This window comes from Diabrotica undecimpunctata, chromosome 1 (genome assembly GCF_040954645.1).
Source record: "Diabrotica undecimpunctata isolate CICGRU chromosome 1, icDiaUnde3, whole genome shotgun sequence".
In the NCBI taxonomy this organism is placed as follows: Eukaryota; Metazoa; Arthropoda; class Insecta; order Coleoptera; family Chrysomelidae; genus Diabrotica; species Diabrotica undecimpunctata.
This window is the reverse complement of record NC_092803.1, coordinates 88392835-88411320: the sequence shown is the minus strand read 5'-3', so window position 1 is coordinate 88411320 and position 18486 is coordinate 88392835. Positions and strand designations below refer to the sequence as shown.

Here is an 18486-nt window from a genome sequence, read left to right as displayed (position 1 = left end):
AGTTTTCCTGGCCTGCAGAACTTGTCGCAACACTTAAATCGCACATTTGCGTCTTATTGTTATTTTCCTCCCCCATTAGGGGAGGTAAATCACTTATTTTCACTAAAATTCCAAATATTAAACCGATATATTTACACAAAAATTTAAATTATAAATATAAATATTGATTTTTAATCACCGCAAAAACTTATCTCCGCTTAATGTGATTTAAAGGATCGTCTGTTCGAACTGAAAGACAAATTCAAACTGGATTTAACCAATAGAATACAATAATATAGAAAAATCAAATACAGCATTATATCAAAAGGGCCTTATTTATGTATTTTCCATCCTATTAGTCCAATCGTCACGCAGAGCACTTCAAATAATAGTATTTAACCAATAGAATAAATTAGATAGAAAAATCAAATACAGCAAGATGCCAAAAGGCCTTAGTTACGTATCTTCGGCCCTATTAGTCCAATCAGAGTGTATGGTACCCCAAATGATAGGATCTAACCAATAGAATACAATGAGATAGAAAAATCAAATAGAGCAACATGTCAAAAGAGCGTTAGTTACATATCTTCGGTTCTATTGGTCCAATCGTGACAAACAGTGTCTCAAATGATGGGATTTAACTAATAGAATACAATGATACAGAAAAATTAAATTTAGCCTTATGTCAAAAGGGCCTTATTTATGTATTTTCCATCCTATTAGTCCAATCGTCACGTATAGCACCTTAAATGATATAATTTAACCAATACAATGAATGAGAGAAAAATCAAATACGGTAACATGCCTTAGTTACGTATCTTAGATCCTATTAGTCCAATCATGATGTACGGTACCTCAAATGACAGGATTTAATCCATATAATACAATGACGTAGAAATCAAATACAGCAACACGTCAAAAGTGCCTTAGTTACATATGTTCGCCCCTATTGGCCCTATCGTGACGTACAGGACTTCAAATGATAGGATTTAACCAATAGAAATAAATGAGATAAAAAATCAAATACAGCAGCATGTCAAAATGATCTTAGTTATGTATCTGCGGTCCTATTAGTCCAATCGTACTCGTACCTCAAATGATAGTATTTAATCAATAGAATACAATAAGTCAGAAAAATCAAATACAGCAGCATGTGAAAAAGGTCATAATTATATATCTTCGGTTCTATTAATCCAATCGTGACGTACAGTACCTCAAATGATAGGATTTAATCAATAGAACACAATAAGACATAAAATTAAATACAACAATATGTCAAAAGGGCCTTTTATGTAATTATGTATCTTCAGTCCTATTATTTCAGTTGTGACGTACGGTATCTAAAAGATACGATTTAATCAATAAAATACAACGTCAATGGAAATAAAATACAACAGCATGTCAAAAGGTAATTAGTTACATATCTTCGCTCCTATTGGTCCAATCGTGACAAACGAAACTAAAGTGATAAGATTTAACGGACAGAATATAATGGTGGAAACAAATCAAGCATGTAATAACACCCTAAACTGGTAGCAATAAAACGGATTAGCGCACAGAGGTGTGTGGCATATTATGTGACAGGATTTAACAAATAATATACGATTACATACATCTCTATACGTCCATATTTATACACAGTTAACTGCTCTACATATGATATACGCATAAAAGCCCCAAACGTTTACAGACATATGCCTCCTGTTCACTGCATACATCCACTGCTCCTTGACGCCATGGCCTAAGGGGAGGGATTTAAAGAAAAGAATGACTGAGAAAACTAAACAAGGAAACGTGCCAAACGTGGAATGCGCCTTAGAAAGTGATATATTGGCGTAAATGTATATGATGGCCATAGACGGTTCCTTAATACCCAGAAAACAATTTACCCTGATCATGTTTAAAAAACATACGAAATACACGGCATATATTTAAGTCAACAACATGCTTTACAGATATGGATTATGATCAAGTTATATACAAGTTTTTAACAAATATTTTAAATTCTTTTATGGATTATTTTCAAAAATATGTTTAAAAGGTAGCACACAAGCTTATTGTTCAATGGTCTTCTTACTTTAATAATACCTATATAATATATTATTATATAATATATTATTATATAATATATTATTATATAATATATTATATATATATATATATATATATATATATATATATATATATATATATATATATATATATATATATATATATATATATATATATATATATATATATATATATAATACTTCTATCAGTTCTCTCTTGTTACTTTGGTTTCGGTGTGATACTAGCACTTACCATAAATTTTCTACTGGATTTAGATCGGGACTATTTATAGTTATTTATAGTTTCTCAACCATTCCATGGAAGTCTTAGCCGAATGACAAGGCGCTCCATCCTGCTGGATGATGCATTATTGGGCATCCCCTTCAAACAAATCTCCGATAGTCGGCAGCAGTTTGGCTTGCAGTATCTCTTCCTGACATTTTTTTGCATTAATATTACCCTCTATTACTGCTAAACGTCCATTTACATTAGTGGTCATATAAGCCCATATCATGATACACACAGGATGCTTCATACTGACCGTAGCACACTGAGGCAAAAGGTCTTCCCCCGATCGGCGGCGAACAAACTTCACTCCGACACCTCCAAAGATCGAAATTCTGGTTTCATCATTCCAAATTACGTTACTCCATTGTTCTTCTGTCCTCCCTCTGTTCGCCAAAGCCCAATCAATGCGTTTTTGCCTCTGTTTTGTGTTCAGGAACGGCTTCTTTCTAGGAGTTCGTGCTCGCAATCCATTTTCACACAACTTTCTTCTGATAGTGCGGTACGATATTTGTAAGCATTAGTTTCTTGAGTAAGGTTTGACAAAAGCATTAATTTCTTTTGCGGATCTACCACGATCTTCGAAAGAAAGTCGGCATATTTTACGCTCATCGTATTCACTAACTTTCTGTTTTCTGTCTATTCTTTTTGCTGATTTTGTCGTTCCAGTGTTATGATAACATTTACAAACTTTAATTACACCTGATTTTGTGGCGCCACCACTTAATTTGTTTGCTATTTCTTGACATTTGTAACCTCCTACTCGAAGGATAATTGCTTGGGCTCTCTTTCATGGCGACCAGTCAACACGTTTAGGGTTTCTTGATGTCATTTTCGTTGAATCGACCCTGATGTATTCCTTTCCGACTAACAACTACCTGAAGTAACTAATAAACACTGGAACTGGCTTCCAAAACGTGAGGCTTGAAAATATCGCAGCTTTACATTTGAAGGAAGGGAAAGAGATCTGGAATAAGTACAGGTGATCCAGAGATAAAAATATATAACATTGAGGGAATTTGAATTTGAAAGTATTTTGACAATTTTTCCAGGGAATATAAATTTGATTTATTGATTGATCGTAGTTAGTGGATATTTACTGCTATTGAATTATTTGATTTTATTTTCTTTACCAATCATACATTTGATATTTATTTTGAATTATTTGAATTTTACTGATTGCATATTTGATATTTGTCGTGAAAATTTAATACATTTGGGGAGAAATATTGTCGTGTTCTGAAACATATAGAGTGTTGTAAAATTTCACATTTGGCGGGGACAAAAACAGTAACGAAAAGAAACAACATGTCGACCACAAGGAGTCAAAGTAAAACGCAAGAAAGAAAAGAGGATAAGATAGAAGAGGAAACAATTTTTGATGAAGGATCGGATAATGAAGGAAATGCCACAATAATGGAGGAAAGAAAAGAAACAGGAATGCTGGAAAAATTATTAGCAATGATGCAAATACAGACACAAACAATGAATGAAACATCAAAGAAAATGGATAAAATGGATAGAAATCAACAAGAAACATCACAAAAAATGGATGAAACAAAACAAACAATGGAAGAAAACCAACGGGAAACAAGGCAAGCAATAGAACTAAATAACAGGAATATAGAGCAGCGTTTGGAAAACTATGAACAGGAAATTAAAGGATGTGTTGAGGGGATAAAGAAAGAACTAATACAACAGATAGAAGAAATAACCCTAAAGAATGCAAAACAAGAGACAGAGATTAAAGATATCCAAGATACAATGAAGGAGATACGAAATTTCCAGAAAAAGGAAATAGAACAGTTGGAAGAAAAATTTGAAATGGCGCTACAAGAAGACAAGAAAGAAATAGAAAAACAAATTGAGGATATCAGAAAACAACGAGAGATGGGAGACAGGAGAGAAGTACTCATCCAAAGTCCGGGTGACATAAAAATACAGTTTGGCGGGGATATTCGGAAAACACACCCAGTACCGTTTGTTAAAAATTTGAAAACCAAATTACAACATATTAGATATTTTGACGATTGCAAAGAAACAATTAGAAACCATTTGAAAGAAGGAGCAGCGTTATGGTATGAAAGCAAGGAAGATGAGTTTGAAAATTGGACAGATTTTGAAAATAAATTTCTCAACTATTTCTGGGGGAAAAATAAACAGAGAGAAATCAACCAAGAGCTACAGAATGGAAAATATCACGAAAAAATGGGAATATCTGAAGAAAGATATGCTTTGCAGATATATAACAATTCAAAATATCTAGAATACAAATATTCTACCGAACAGCTGGTAGAAATGATCAGCAGACATTTTGAGGAAACGTTGGAAGATCACGTGATTTTGAGAAACTATCAAGATATTGATAGTTTGTGCCAATTCCTTCAATTAAAAGAAGCGAAAAGAAAAGAAATGAGAAATAGAAGACAACATGACCAATATAATGGACCGGAAAGAAGGTATTCATCAAATTATGACCAGAGAAACCGACATCCCAGATCAACAAACGAATATAGGCCGAGAAATTACAATAATTACAATAGACAACAAAATTACGATAACAGGAATGACACACAACATAGAACATATGAAAATCACAACAGGAATAGAGATGCACAAAATCCTCCGAATAGGAATACTAACGAACAAAGGGACGATAGAAATAACCAGAGCTTCCAACAACAAAATAGAAGGGAGATGAATCATATAGCAATAGGAAACGACAGACAAATTTCTAATTCTAATCTAATATTTTTAGATGCATTTATAAAACATAAAGCGATTAAAATTGTGATTGATTCTGGATCGGAGATATCGCTAATCAATAAAAAACTAGTAAAAGAATTAAATTTGGACAGATTTGTGTATAAGATTCCTAGGGTTGATTTAGTGGGTGCAAACAATAAAAATTTGACGACAGTAAACGAAGGCTTGGGAGTACAGATAAGAGTGGGAAACAAATTCCATATTATGAAATGTGTGGTGATTGAAGATTTAAATCATGATATGATAGCGGGAATTGATGAATTGAGGAAAAAAGATATCACCATAAATTTTTCGGAAAATAAACTGGAAATCAGAGCAGAACCAGACAACACAGGAGAAGAAAAGCAAACAGATAGGAAAACAAATTCTGGAAGGATCAATGCACAGGAAAAACGCAAAGAAATCGATATGACTGTAGAGGATAAACCGAAAGTACAAGAACAAGATCTAACAGAAAAGAAAAAGAGAAGGAAGAAAAAGAAGAAGAGTTCGAAAAGAAAGCAGGAAAATAAGATGGAGACCAGAGAAAAACAGGAAATAGAAGGTACAGAAGAATTGTTGGCAACCGACGATAAAACAGAATGGAAGCAGGAAGAAAAAGAAGGTATCATCAGAGAAATGAAAGGAATAGAAACATGGTGCTCGGAATACCAAAGGGAATTAGAGGATAAAAAGAAAACAGAAGAAAAAATGGCACTGATGGACGAGAATCCAGAATTTTGTGAAGAAGTATTATGGACAGTGAACACATGTGAACAAAAGGAGGATGAAAGAAAAATAAATTGTGGAGAAAACATGGGAAAGAAAATAGAGAAGATTTTAGGAAACCATGGAGATCTTGTTAATGAAGTAAACCGAGTGGCTAAAAATTATGAACTTTCTTTTAAGGGAAAATACTTGGAAAAATTTAAAACGAAAATGTATCCAATCCCGTGTAAAGACAGGCAATATACGGGGTATTTTAACATTCACGACATTTATCAGTATCATAAGTAGATTTTAATACCATAGTGAAATAATTTGATCCTAGAAAACTTTTGTCATTTTTAAAATTTAACAAAGAGTTTTCGGCAGATCAAATGGCGGGGATTTGTTATGATATGTAAAATCGAGAAAAATATTGGTTTGTTTAAAAATATTTCAAAGTTCAAAAACATTAAAATAATTCAGATAAGTAGGATAATATCCAACAAACATTTCGGAGAAGGAAAGTTATTAAATTCTTGGATTACCTGTACTAAACAAAATGTAAGCTTTGCATAAATTATTTCTTTGTTATACTTGAGTGACCCGCATAATTTTAAGTGAAATCCAAAGACAATTGAAATACATTAATGCAGTGATTAAAGACAATAGAAGGGATTATAGAAAGAGGTTTTTGTTAGTTTTTAAGAATTATAGAAAAATATTATTTGTAAATAAGTTTTAGGAAATTTATAATTATAGGTAAAAATTTGTTTGTTATCGAAATGAAAAAATGGGGGAATTGTGACGAGTTTTGATTGGCGGAGATTGAAAAAGGTGGGATAAGTATGTAGGAAAAAGTTTAGCGAGATTGAGGAGAGAGAAGAGAGAATCAGTTGGTTTCCAAGTCTGTAAGACGAACAGTGATTGTTCTCTGGCGGTTCCTGAAATGTAGCAAGCAGTAGTGTTGAATGTTAGTGAGTTTTTGTGGAGTTAGTGTATCTGACAGAAGCTGAAGCAGCAAAATATTGTAAGTCATATTTCTCTACTTATATTCCAAGAGTCACTGTTCAGGCCTACGAGAGATTCAGTTTATCGTAAAGAGAAGATATTCCAAGAGTGATTCATTTTTCACTCGGGCCAACGAGAGATTCAGTTTATCGAGAGGAGAAAGGCTATCATAATTTGAATGATTTGTGCTTTTGAAGGAGATCATTAAGGACGATATACTTGCAACAATCTGTGTAAGATTGCTGATTACATAGGGAGCGGTTGAGAGGAGATAATATAGTCTACAAGGAACAAGGATTTGGACCACTCATCATCAGAGAGAGATATTTTTGTTTCTGCAGTTTTTCTTTTATTGATAACACAATTTTTACACGTAATTTAGAAAGGATATAAATATTTTGATTAGGAGAGTTAGAATAGTTTGGGATTTTGAGATTTCAATTAATATTGTTTGTACCATTAATTTTGATTGTTCACGTACGGAGAACAAAATTTTGAGAATCCTTATATGAGATTTGTTTATTGAAAACTTTTGAGTGTGAATTATTTCATTATTTTTATTTCAATATATAGTGTTAGATCATATGTGTTTTTTATTATTCCGGTATTCTCTGGACCTTACCTTTCACATGTAATAGCATAGATATTGAAGCACGAATTTAACCCTGAGATAAAAGAATTAAAAATTGTGATTAGAGTCATAATCATATCATTTAAATAATTTTAATTAATCAAAAAAATTAATTAGCTAATTATTGCTTGGCGCACCAAGACTTTAAATATCACAATAACATATATATATATATATATATATATATATATATATATATATATATATATATATATATATATATATATATATATTATATGTAATGAAATTATAATTTCATCATTCAAATATTGCCGCGCTCTACCGAGCACATTATCTGGAATATTAGACACAACCACTTCTGTCATCTTTATCACAGTATAGACAACAACCGGTGTTCCCACTCCGCTTTGGCGCGAAAGTTCGCGCAATTTTACTCGCGCAGACAGCGACGCCATTTTCTCTGGTGTCCGAAAAATTTGACGGCTCTCATTGGTCATTGGCCATTGTCATTTGTCAATAATATAGAGGCCATTGTATTTGTTTACTTTTTGTGTATTTATAGATACAAATAATCTTTATACATTTTTATTTCGCAATTACGTTATATATAAGTACGTCGATATGTACAAAAATAAAAACAAAAAGCCTTGCCACACTTGTGCAGCTACATTGCTACATTGCTAACTGCTACATTGCCTGCTTTCTTTCTTATGTTAATATATTTCGTTAATTCTATTCTCCAATTTCCATATCTTCTGTCATAATTCATATTCTTCTATATCCTCCATTGTATCTCTTATTTTTCTATATATTTTCTCAGATATAGATTGTATCAGAATTATGTCGTTACTTAATTGATTTATTATTCTCTTTTCATTTTTACTGGTATTTGGTATAAAAACCAGTTGGCGCCCAAATCTATCTTCTTTACACATATATATATTTCAGTATCTACCTTTCCTATTTTCTTAATAATCATCATTTTTATCTTTTACTCAAGTTTCTAAAGAATGAATTTTATTTTCATCTCTATTTCTGTTACTTTGGAACGAGAGGTGCCATCTTTATTCTCTGTTTAGTTTAATGCTAGTGACAAAGACTCCTTTTTGTTGACATTTCCCCCTTCCCGTTCGATACAAAAGTCGATATAATGGCTTTTATTTCTAAAAATGTCGATTTTCTTCATGACTTTTGTAAAAGTATAATAACCAATTGTTGTGTCGTCTCCTGAATTAGGAGGTAAGAGTTTAATATATTTTATCGGTTTCCTGATTCTACCTGTTGTATAAAAATCTTTTATAATTTTAACTTTGAAAATTCTCATTATTTATGATTATCGTATGTAAGTAGGTACATATTTTTGTGGATATTTCTTGTGTTTTTTTATTTCTTATAATAAAAAATTAGCGATAAGAAATATATAGATTCTTTAATATACATAGTATGTAAAAGTTTTACGAATATTTTTACAGTTTTAAATATTGAATTTAAATCCTTAATAATATCTTTTGATTTTAATAATAATTAACTTTTGACAAACTACCATTTCTATATAGAAATGTTTCTAAATTCTAAATTATCTAGCTTTTCAATAAATATATCTTGTCATTTTTACCGAATCCGCTTTGTAATTAATATTAGAATAATTCAGCAGTAAAAATTAATTACCATTTGCTTTAAAAGATTATATATCCTTACTTTTACTTATTTGCTACATAAATAAGAATTGTTTCTCGACTTGCTTGGGTGAATAATGATAAAATTTTGTTAAATTTGATTGGTCACCTATTCATCCCCCAAGCAAGGTCTCTCATTTTGGTTTCACCATTTTTTGAAGCAAGGTGTGTTTTTCTTCATTTTAGTCAACCTCCGGGATACATTTCTCAGGTGCGGGTCAATTTATATTAACATCCAGAAGACCAACCGGCCTGAGAATGGCACTATCATTCCAATAGGAGAGTTGACTCCAGGGCAAGAAAATCCACAACTAACAACATGGCTTGCTAACAACCATAGCAGAAAAGACCAGGATAAAACCTAGGATTTGGTGACAAGCATTTTTCCTTACTATAATGTAACACTGTAGCAAGAAGTCAAATAATTTTTATTTAAATTCAATATAATATTTAAACATGTATTTTTCTGCCCTTTTTGTTTAATATTTTAATAAACATGTGTTAATTTAACTGTGTATTGTTTCTTCTTTTTACTTGTTTGCGTGTGTTGCTCCAGAGTAGGCCATATTCACGTCCTGAGTGAGCTAGCCAGGGAGTGTTTCGTATAACGTCTAATGTAGCAATTTTGCAATTGATACATTAGGGGTTATGACGTTAAAAATTGGTCCCAACGGGAAACGATTTGTCACTCCAACGTTGTTAGTGATGTTAGTCGGATTGTAGCAGCAAACTAAGGTTTGCGGTTACAAGTTGACAACAGCAGCTCAACGTTGGGATGTTACAAATTGAGCCTCGAAGGATTACAAATTGGCACCCAATGAATGTTCGTTGGAACGTTACAAATTGGTGCCTAACGTTACAAAGTGTTGTAATAATTGTAGAAAAAATAATGTTAGCTTTTTGGTTAAATTGAATTTTCGTACAATGAACATAACCTATAGATATATTTGACGTTAAATGTGAGCTTAATATACGTCAGTGTTGCCATATACTCAATTATTTCATACTCTCACATATAAAATTAGAGGCAAGATTTATATTATATGAAATGAAAATTTAAAACAAACAAAAGCGTGAAAAATACATATATAAATAACCAAAAATGTGAAAAATACATATATAATTAAACAAAAATGTGAAAAATACATATATAATTAAAAGCATTAAAATTACACCTATAAATATTATAAAATAAAATTATATCTTGCATTTAAAAAATACTTATATAATAAAAACCATTAATATTACATATAATTAAGGTAAAAATTTGTAGTTTAAAAACTTTAAGAACTACAGAATAAAGAAAAGTTAAATAAAAATAAAAAAATTAGGTTAAACAAAAGAATACACTAAATATTTAGCTATATTTAAAGTAAAAATAATATTTTTTTATGAATGCTTTTTAATCTGAATTCAAAAATTGTGGCTTCTCATAACAAAACATTATATAAAAATTAATGGGAAAATCCCAGTATTTGGCTGTATACCATCGTTTAAAAAACTTATACATAAGTAAAGCACTTCACATTTGTATTTAGGTATATACCTAAATACAAATGTGAAGTATTTTATTTCTATATATATATATATATATATATATATATATATATATATATATATATATATATATATATATATACGAAATATATATACGAATGTATTCTATATAAAGGTTCTAGATCTGATCCGAATATCTGTACCTTTTCGGTATTTTAGATTTTTATTTATTTTTGTTATATGTATTGTGCTTTGCTGGTAAAATGCTTATTTCGTATCTAATGTACTTTTTATATATCTTGTATCTGTTTTATCGTTATAACTTATTTCTTGAAAAGTATACTGTGTCTATTTGGGGTCCAGATGTTTTGTTTTTACAAATAATTTGTTAACGTTAATTGGGAGCTGCTTTTATGACCTCATATTCTTTTTCTTATGTTTGTATTAACTAAGTGCTATTTCGTTAGTAATTGTTCTCGGTTTCCAAAACGTAATTGGTACTTAATTCTACTTTTCCTGATTTTTTTTACATATATTTTATATACATTTTCCATCAGTATTGTCCATGCTTTCTGTCTTACGTATTTCTATGTCAGATATTTTCTATCATTTTATGTACAGCAGTGTTTCTATGTTTGATATTTTATACATTTTCTATCATTATTATCCGTGCTTTCTGCCTTACGTGTTTCTATGTCAAATATTTTACACATTTTCTATCATTTTATGTACAGCATGTCTAACTTACGTATTTCTATGTTGGATATTTTATACATTTTCTATCATTATTATCCATGCTTTCTGCCTTACGTGTTTCTATGTCAGATATTTTCTATCATTTTATGTACAGCAGTGTTTCTATGTTTTGATATTTTATACATTTTCTATCATTATTGTCCGTGCTTTCTGCCTTACGTGTTTCTATGTCAGATATTTTAAACATTTTCTATCATTTTATGTACAGCATTTCTGCCTTACGTGTATCTATGTCAGATATTTTACACATTTTCTATCATTTTATATACAACATTTCTGTCTTACGTGTTTGTATGTTTGATTTTTTATACAACATTTCTGTCTTACGTGTTTGTATGTTTGATTTTTTATACATTTTCTATCATTATTGTCATTTCATGGGTGGATCGTGTGACTAATGTTGAGGTCCTACGTAGAATAGGCAAGGAATGTGAGATTATTAACACCATCAAAGAGCACAAACTAGAATATCTTGGCCATGTTATGAGGAATGAACGGAGATACGGCTTGTTGCAACTCATTCTTCAGGGCAAGGTATTTGGAAAGAGAGGACCGGGGAGAAGAAAAATATCTTTTCTTCAAAACCTGAGAAAGTGGTTTAATACATCGACAAGCGGACTATTCAGAATAGCAGCAAGCAAAGTTAGGATAGCCATGTTAATCGCCAACATCCGGAACGGATAGGCATCGTAAGAAGAAGATTGTCAGTGCTTTCTGCCTTACATGTTTCTATGTCAGATATTTGACACATTTTCTATCATTTTATGTACAGCATTTCTGCCTTACGTGTATCTATGTCAGATATTTTATACATTTTTCATCATTATTGTCCATGCTTTCTGCCTTACGTGTTTCTATGTGAGATATTTTCTATCATTTTATGTACAGCATTTCTGTCTTACGTGTTTATATGTTAGATATTTTATACATTTTTTATCATTATTATCCATGCTTTCTGCCTTACGTGTTTCTATGTCAGATATTTTCTATCATTTTATGTACAGCAGTGTTTCTATGTTAGATATTTTATACATTTTCTATCATTTTATGTACAGCAGTGTTTCTATGTTAGATATTTTATACATTTTCTACTATTATTGTCCATGCTTTCTGTCTTACGTTTTTCCATATCAGATATTTTATAGATTTTTTCTATTATTTCATGTACAGCATTTCTGTCTTAGAGTTAGCGTAGCGTATTGTGGTAGTCATGTCTTTACTTGATGGCTGAGTTTTTCTTTCATATAACATAATATACTCTATAACTATATATACTCTACAAATGTATTTAATTTGATTTTTCTTTGTTAATATACCTAAATTACCTACATCGACCATATATTCTTACAGAGACCAATGTTCATTATCCAATATAAAACAATAAATTACTTGCTCGTCGTAGATAAACTATAGTATGCAAATATTTACGCTTTCCTTTCGCCTTTCATTTAACGTCTCGTGCGTCAAAATGAGATAAATAACAACGAAGACATAATGTAATGGCCGTTTACGTTAGTTGATTTGAACATAATTTATGGGTGATAACCATTTGTTGGTTAGTCTTCGTCATAATTGGATTATATCGGAACATCATTGTAAAGCGGTAATTGTTGTAGAGTAATATAGTATGGAACAAATCGAAAAATAGTCATATTGGAGATTTATGTATAGTAGTGGATGTTTAGATAAGACACTTGGCTAATTGTACGTTCAGATGAGATCTGTGTGTATTAGTGAGCGTTCAGCGGAGACTCTTGTCGAATTGTACGTTCAGTGGAGATTTGTGTATAGTAGTGGTCGTTCAGATGTGGCTTGTAGAGAACGTTTAGATCCTTGTCGGTTTGTGATCATTCAACTTATATCTATGTCGAGTATTATTGTTTGGTCATACTGGAAGAATGATATACATACTTTGGTTAGGCCTTCTCATTATTGGATTATATCTGAATATCATTGTGCAATGGTAATTGTTGTAGATAAAATATAGTATGCAACAAAACGATATAGTATATCAATAATCGTATCGGTGAGTTGTGTATAGTAGTTGTTGACCTGCATCTCCTTCATCTTTCCTGTGGTGCCCATTATAATACTTTTTGTTATTCTGTTGTCGTCCATCCTTTAGACCTGTCCATACCAGCGTAGTTGTGATGTCCTTCGTTATTCTGTGTTTCTTCTTCTTCTTGATGTGCCTATCCATTACGAATGTTGGCGATCATCATGGCAATCTTTATCTTATCTGCAGCAGCGCGGAAAAGCTACACAGATGTTGTATTGAACCAGATTCTGAGGTTCTTTAACCAAGATGTTCTTCTCCTTCCTGGACCTCGTTTTCCAAATATTTTTCCTTGCAGGATGGCTTGAAGGAGAGTATATCTGGATTCATTTCGCATAATATGTCCGAAGAACTGTAACTTTCGAGATTTGATGGTGGTCAGTACTTCTCGATTCTTATTCATTCTTCTGAGGACCTCCTCATTTGTGAGTCGGTCAGTCCACGGGATCTTAAGCATTCTCCGATATAGCCACATCTTAAATGCTTCCAGTTTTCTGCACATATCTTCGTTTAAGGTCCACGATTCAACACCATAAAAAGAACAGAGAAGACGTAGCATCGCAGCATTCTTACTTTTGTATCAAGAGAGAGGTTGTGACTCTTGAAGAAAGCCCCCATCCGATTGAAGGTGGATCTAGCTTTTCCGATGCGTGCTCTAATCTCCTGGTTGTTGGTCCATTCTTCATTTATTATGGTGCCGAGGTAGTTGTAGTGCGTCACTCTTTCTACAGGCGATTGGTTGACGTAGAGATAATATTCTGTGTTTAACGTTTATAATTTCTTAGATTCTTTCATTTCTTACTCTGCCAAATTTTGTTTTTTTCCGACAGATTTTCTTTAGTGATTGTTCTGTCAGAGCTTGCGTCTGATATACGTCTGATATGCGTCTGATATACGTCTGTTGTACGTCTAATATGCGTTATATTGCGTCTTATATACGTCTGATATTTTCGGTCGCATTCAGGAACTCATCGAAAACTCCAGGGAATCGTCTTCGGGGGCATTCTTCAACAATGTGACGGACGGGGTGTCGTTTTACATTAAATTCAATTTTATCAAAAATATTATACATACATTGTATTATTAATACATTAGATGTTCGTTTGTAATCCTTCATGTAACGTTTTATATTGATTTTTAATTATTCTTATTCTTATTGTATGCCATACTATAAATAAATACGTATGCTATGCTTTAGATATCAGTTAGCTGATGTTTAAGTGTTAACAAACGATGTTTTATGTTATACACCGCTCTGTGGAAGACCTATGTCCAGCAGTGGATGTTTAATCACATTAACGTTGAGAATTAATAATGTACCGCTCTGTGGGAGACCGTAAATAAATGAGCGTTCAGAGGAGACTCATCTATAGTTTTGAACATTCAGATGAAACCCTTGTAGTGCAGTAATCATATGGCTGATATCTACAGCAAGTAATATATGTTGGTTGGTCATACTGTGCGAATAAGATTCATGTTGAGCAGTGATCAACATACAGCCATACCTCTTTATAAAGAGCAGGTGTATGATTGGAAGGAGATCCATGTATAGTAGTGATCAATCATGGGAGTTTAGTGTGTAGAGGTCAGAACCTTGTTGAATTATGATGATTCGTATATTGTAACGATCGGTCAGAGAAGATTATATAGTCGATGATTGTTAGTTTGGTCATATTTTAAGAATAGTATACGTTCCTATTCGTTTAGTTTCCAGCATTTTTTCGATGAGTTCTGTACGTTAAGTGGAGATCCGTGTATAGTAGTACTCAATCACAGAAGATTATACAGATGATGTTAGGTTTGTTTTGTTCATACTGTGAGAATGGTATACGTTCTTCGATTAATCATGTGACAGCGTCACCTCGCCTTTCATACATTATTTCGAGAGAGAAACGATAGGCTAAAAGTGACAGGTGCTAAATGGTTTGGGCATAGTTAAAGGATGTAGCCGACAGGTGGCGTGACGAGATGATGAACTGTAATAGACGTGGAATTCCCTTCAAAATAGATCTAATATATGATATAGCGTCGTTTTTGCTACGTTTTCATGTTTGTTTCTCTGTTAGCCTCAGTGACTACTCCTTTCGTTCAACGTCTTTTATGCTACAGTCCGATTAGTAGCAACGAAGATCCGATATAGTTCCGTTTTATTAATGTCTTTGTTTTTGTTTTTTGTGATAACATATTCGACATATCCTCCTCTTTCCAACGAGCCTTTGTACGTCATGATCGGACCAATAGAAACGAAGATATAACGTAATGCCGTTTTGGCAATGTCTTTGCGTTTGTTTTTTGTGTTAACGTATTCGCTACTCCCTCCTCTTTCATTTAATGTGTTACACATAGTAATCTGACTAATAACAAGAGAGATACGATATAGTGCCGTTTTGGCACAGTCTTTGCATTTGTTTTTTGTCTTAGCATGTTCGTTACCACCTCCCTTTTCCCACGATACCTTGCGCGTTGTTGTACGTTGAGCCGTTTAGACGTTACGAGCTTAGTGCCCTTTTGGCAAATCTTCGCCATGTTTTTTTTTCTATGTCTACGTATTCGTTGGCCCCTCCCCCTTCCATAGATACCTTGCACGTTGTTGTACGTTGAGTTGTTTAGACGTTTCAAGCTTAGTGTCCATTTGGCAATGCGCGGCCATGTTTTTCTGTGCCTACGTATTCGTTACCCTTACCTTTTCAACGATACCTCACACGTCACGATCTGACCAATAACAACAGAGATATGCTGTAGTGCCGTTTTGACATTGTCTTTGCATTTGTTTTTTTGTCTTAATGTTACGTCCTGCGTCGGATGTCCCGTCATTCACCTCATTTCACGTGACATTTATAGCAATAGCAACGAAGATACGTTATAGCGCCCATTTGGCAATGCCTTTGTCTTTGTTTTTTGTGTTAACGTATTTCCCGTCTCCTCCCCGTTCCAACGAGTCCTCTTACGTCACGATCGGACCAATAGAAACGAAGATACCATATAATGCCCTTTTGGCATACTCCTAGGCGCACGGCACATACTCTGTTCAACCCCATTTTTCACCCCCATTCCAACGAGCCTTCGTACGTCATGATCGGACCAATAGCAACGAAGATACGTTCTAGCGCCCATTTGGCAATGCCACCATCTTTGCTTTTGTCTCAACGTATTCCCCGTCTCCTCCCCGTTCCAACGAGCCCTCGTACGTCACGATCGGACCAATAGAAACGAAGATACCTAATAATCCCTTTCGGCATGCTCCGATGCGCACGGCACATACTGCCTTCAACCCCATTTTTTATCCCCTTTCCAACGAGCCCTCGTACGTCATCCTACGTTAAGCCGTTTGGCACTTACGACCGGGGGTTGCAATTTAGGGGTTGCGCTCAGATCTGTATACTATATCTACTGTCTGAGATCCTCAAGAACTCATCGGCAATAAACAAAAGAACCGACATCGACAATTTGAGCCAGGTTTACCATTCTCTCATCTTACGAAATAAATAACACCTATTCTTCAGTTAAAATTTGGCTTTTTTTCCATTCAAAATAATAATACAATCATCCCCTATTTCCAAGTTTCATTAAAACATAAATTAAAAATAATATATCAAATATTTCCACTATACAAATCCACCCGTCCAACTAATCATGCAATGACCCCTGTAGAAGTTCATAATTGTCTCAAACCTTGGAATTTGGTGACATATGGCCCTTAAAAAATGTTCGGTATCGCGTCACGTTGTTTGCATATATTGCAATAAATCAGAGCTTTGTTTACCTTAGTGGAGAACCATCTAAATGAAGCCAAATGTTAGTTTAAAATTTTTTAAATCTTCGTATCTACGAATATGAACATTATTTTCTGCGGAGTTTGTGTGTTTTTTGTTTTGTTTTTTTTTTGTTAAGTTAGTTTTAAATAATGAGTAAAGTTTACAGTAGATATATAATAACATCGATAATATACTACATATTGAGTTGTAAGTTATGAACTATAAATATCTGTATTTCTTATAAACTCTATGTCATCTGTTATATTTTAGAGAACTGATGAAGCTTTAGAAATATAAAGCGAAACGTCTTCGATAAACTTATGAAATAGTTGACTTCTTTTTTTATTTGCCAACCTGAATGACCGATTAAACCTCTGAATTCACTAGTTGAATACTTTAGAAATATAAATTGACGGTCGTAGTCTTTACAATGTATATATATATATATATATATATATATATATATATATATATATATATATATGTGTATACTTAGTGGTGTGTACTTGTAACTTTCGTTACAGTCGTTGCATTGCGTTTCAATCGTTTTTATTTTATCATACCTCTGCGCGATCCACCGCTTCGTCCGCTATAAGAAAGATATGCTTCTAAAAAACACCGAAATTTCTGCAGAAAACGTATAGGTTTGCTTACCATAGGTATATACTAAATAGTATTTAGCTTAACCCTATCCTATCCTATTTAGCCTATTTGAAACTCTATTTGTCCTCCATTTTGGATAGTTTTTTGTTCTGTTACAGAACGCTATGCGCAAATTTACGCTGTGTATGAATTAATAAATGATCAGACACCAACTCCTTCAAGTCTAAGCAACAGAATCATTTTAGAATTTTAAACTACTACGTTACCCTTTTATTTTTTGTACACTGAGCTAGGGTTCTAATGTATAACCACTAGAGCATTTCAACAATGAAGCGAAATGAGAGTGGACCGCCTGTCCTTGGCTTGGCTATCTGTCCGACTTAAAGGGTAGATTATTATTTTGATAAAACTTACAAAAAAATAGTTACTTATTCAATTATGAATAAAGGAAGTGTATATTCATTAATTTTGATAAAAAATTTGACTATAAAATTTATAAAATTTCAAGATAAACATTTAAACCTTTATTTTAATTAAAGCAGTTTTATTTTTTTGATAAACTGACTGAATATTTTTTTACTTCAAAGTAGGTACAATTATTATTGATTTTGTGTGCTTGGTTGTATAAGAATTTCTAGCTACTTTCAGTAGAACTCAAAATGTGACCATTATTGTGTTTAATTACTAAATATCAGGACCGGATTTAAGGGATGGGCAGGCTGGGCCCGGGACCACCACAAAGCCCCAAACGTAAAAAAATCAGCACATTCACAT

At 32.7% G+C, this 18486-nt stretch overlaps 1 protein-coding gene and 1 long non-coding RNA gene across 9 annotated transcripts in view; one reads left to right on the top strand and one right to left on the bottom strand.

The window, feature by feature from the left end:
• LOC140451284 (angiomotin-like protein 1) overlaps nucleotides 1-18486 on the bottom strand; it is an 880806-nt gene that overhangs the window by 289809 nt on the left and 572511 nt on the right. The window lies entirely within an intron of this gene.
• On the top strand, nucleotides 8289-9560 carry LOC140451329 (uncharacterized). Its single transcript, XR_011952037.1, has 2 exons — nucleotides 8289-8608; nucleotides 9232-9560. It is a non-coding gene; the product is annotated as an uncharacterized lncRNA (long non-coding RNA).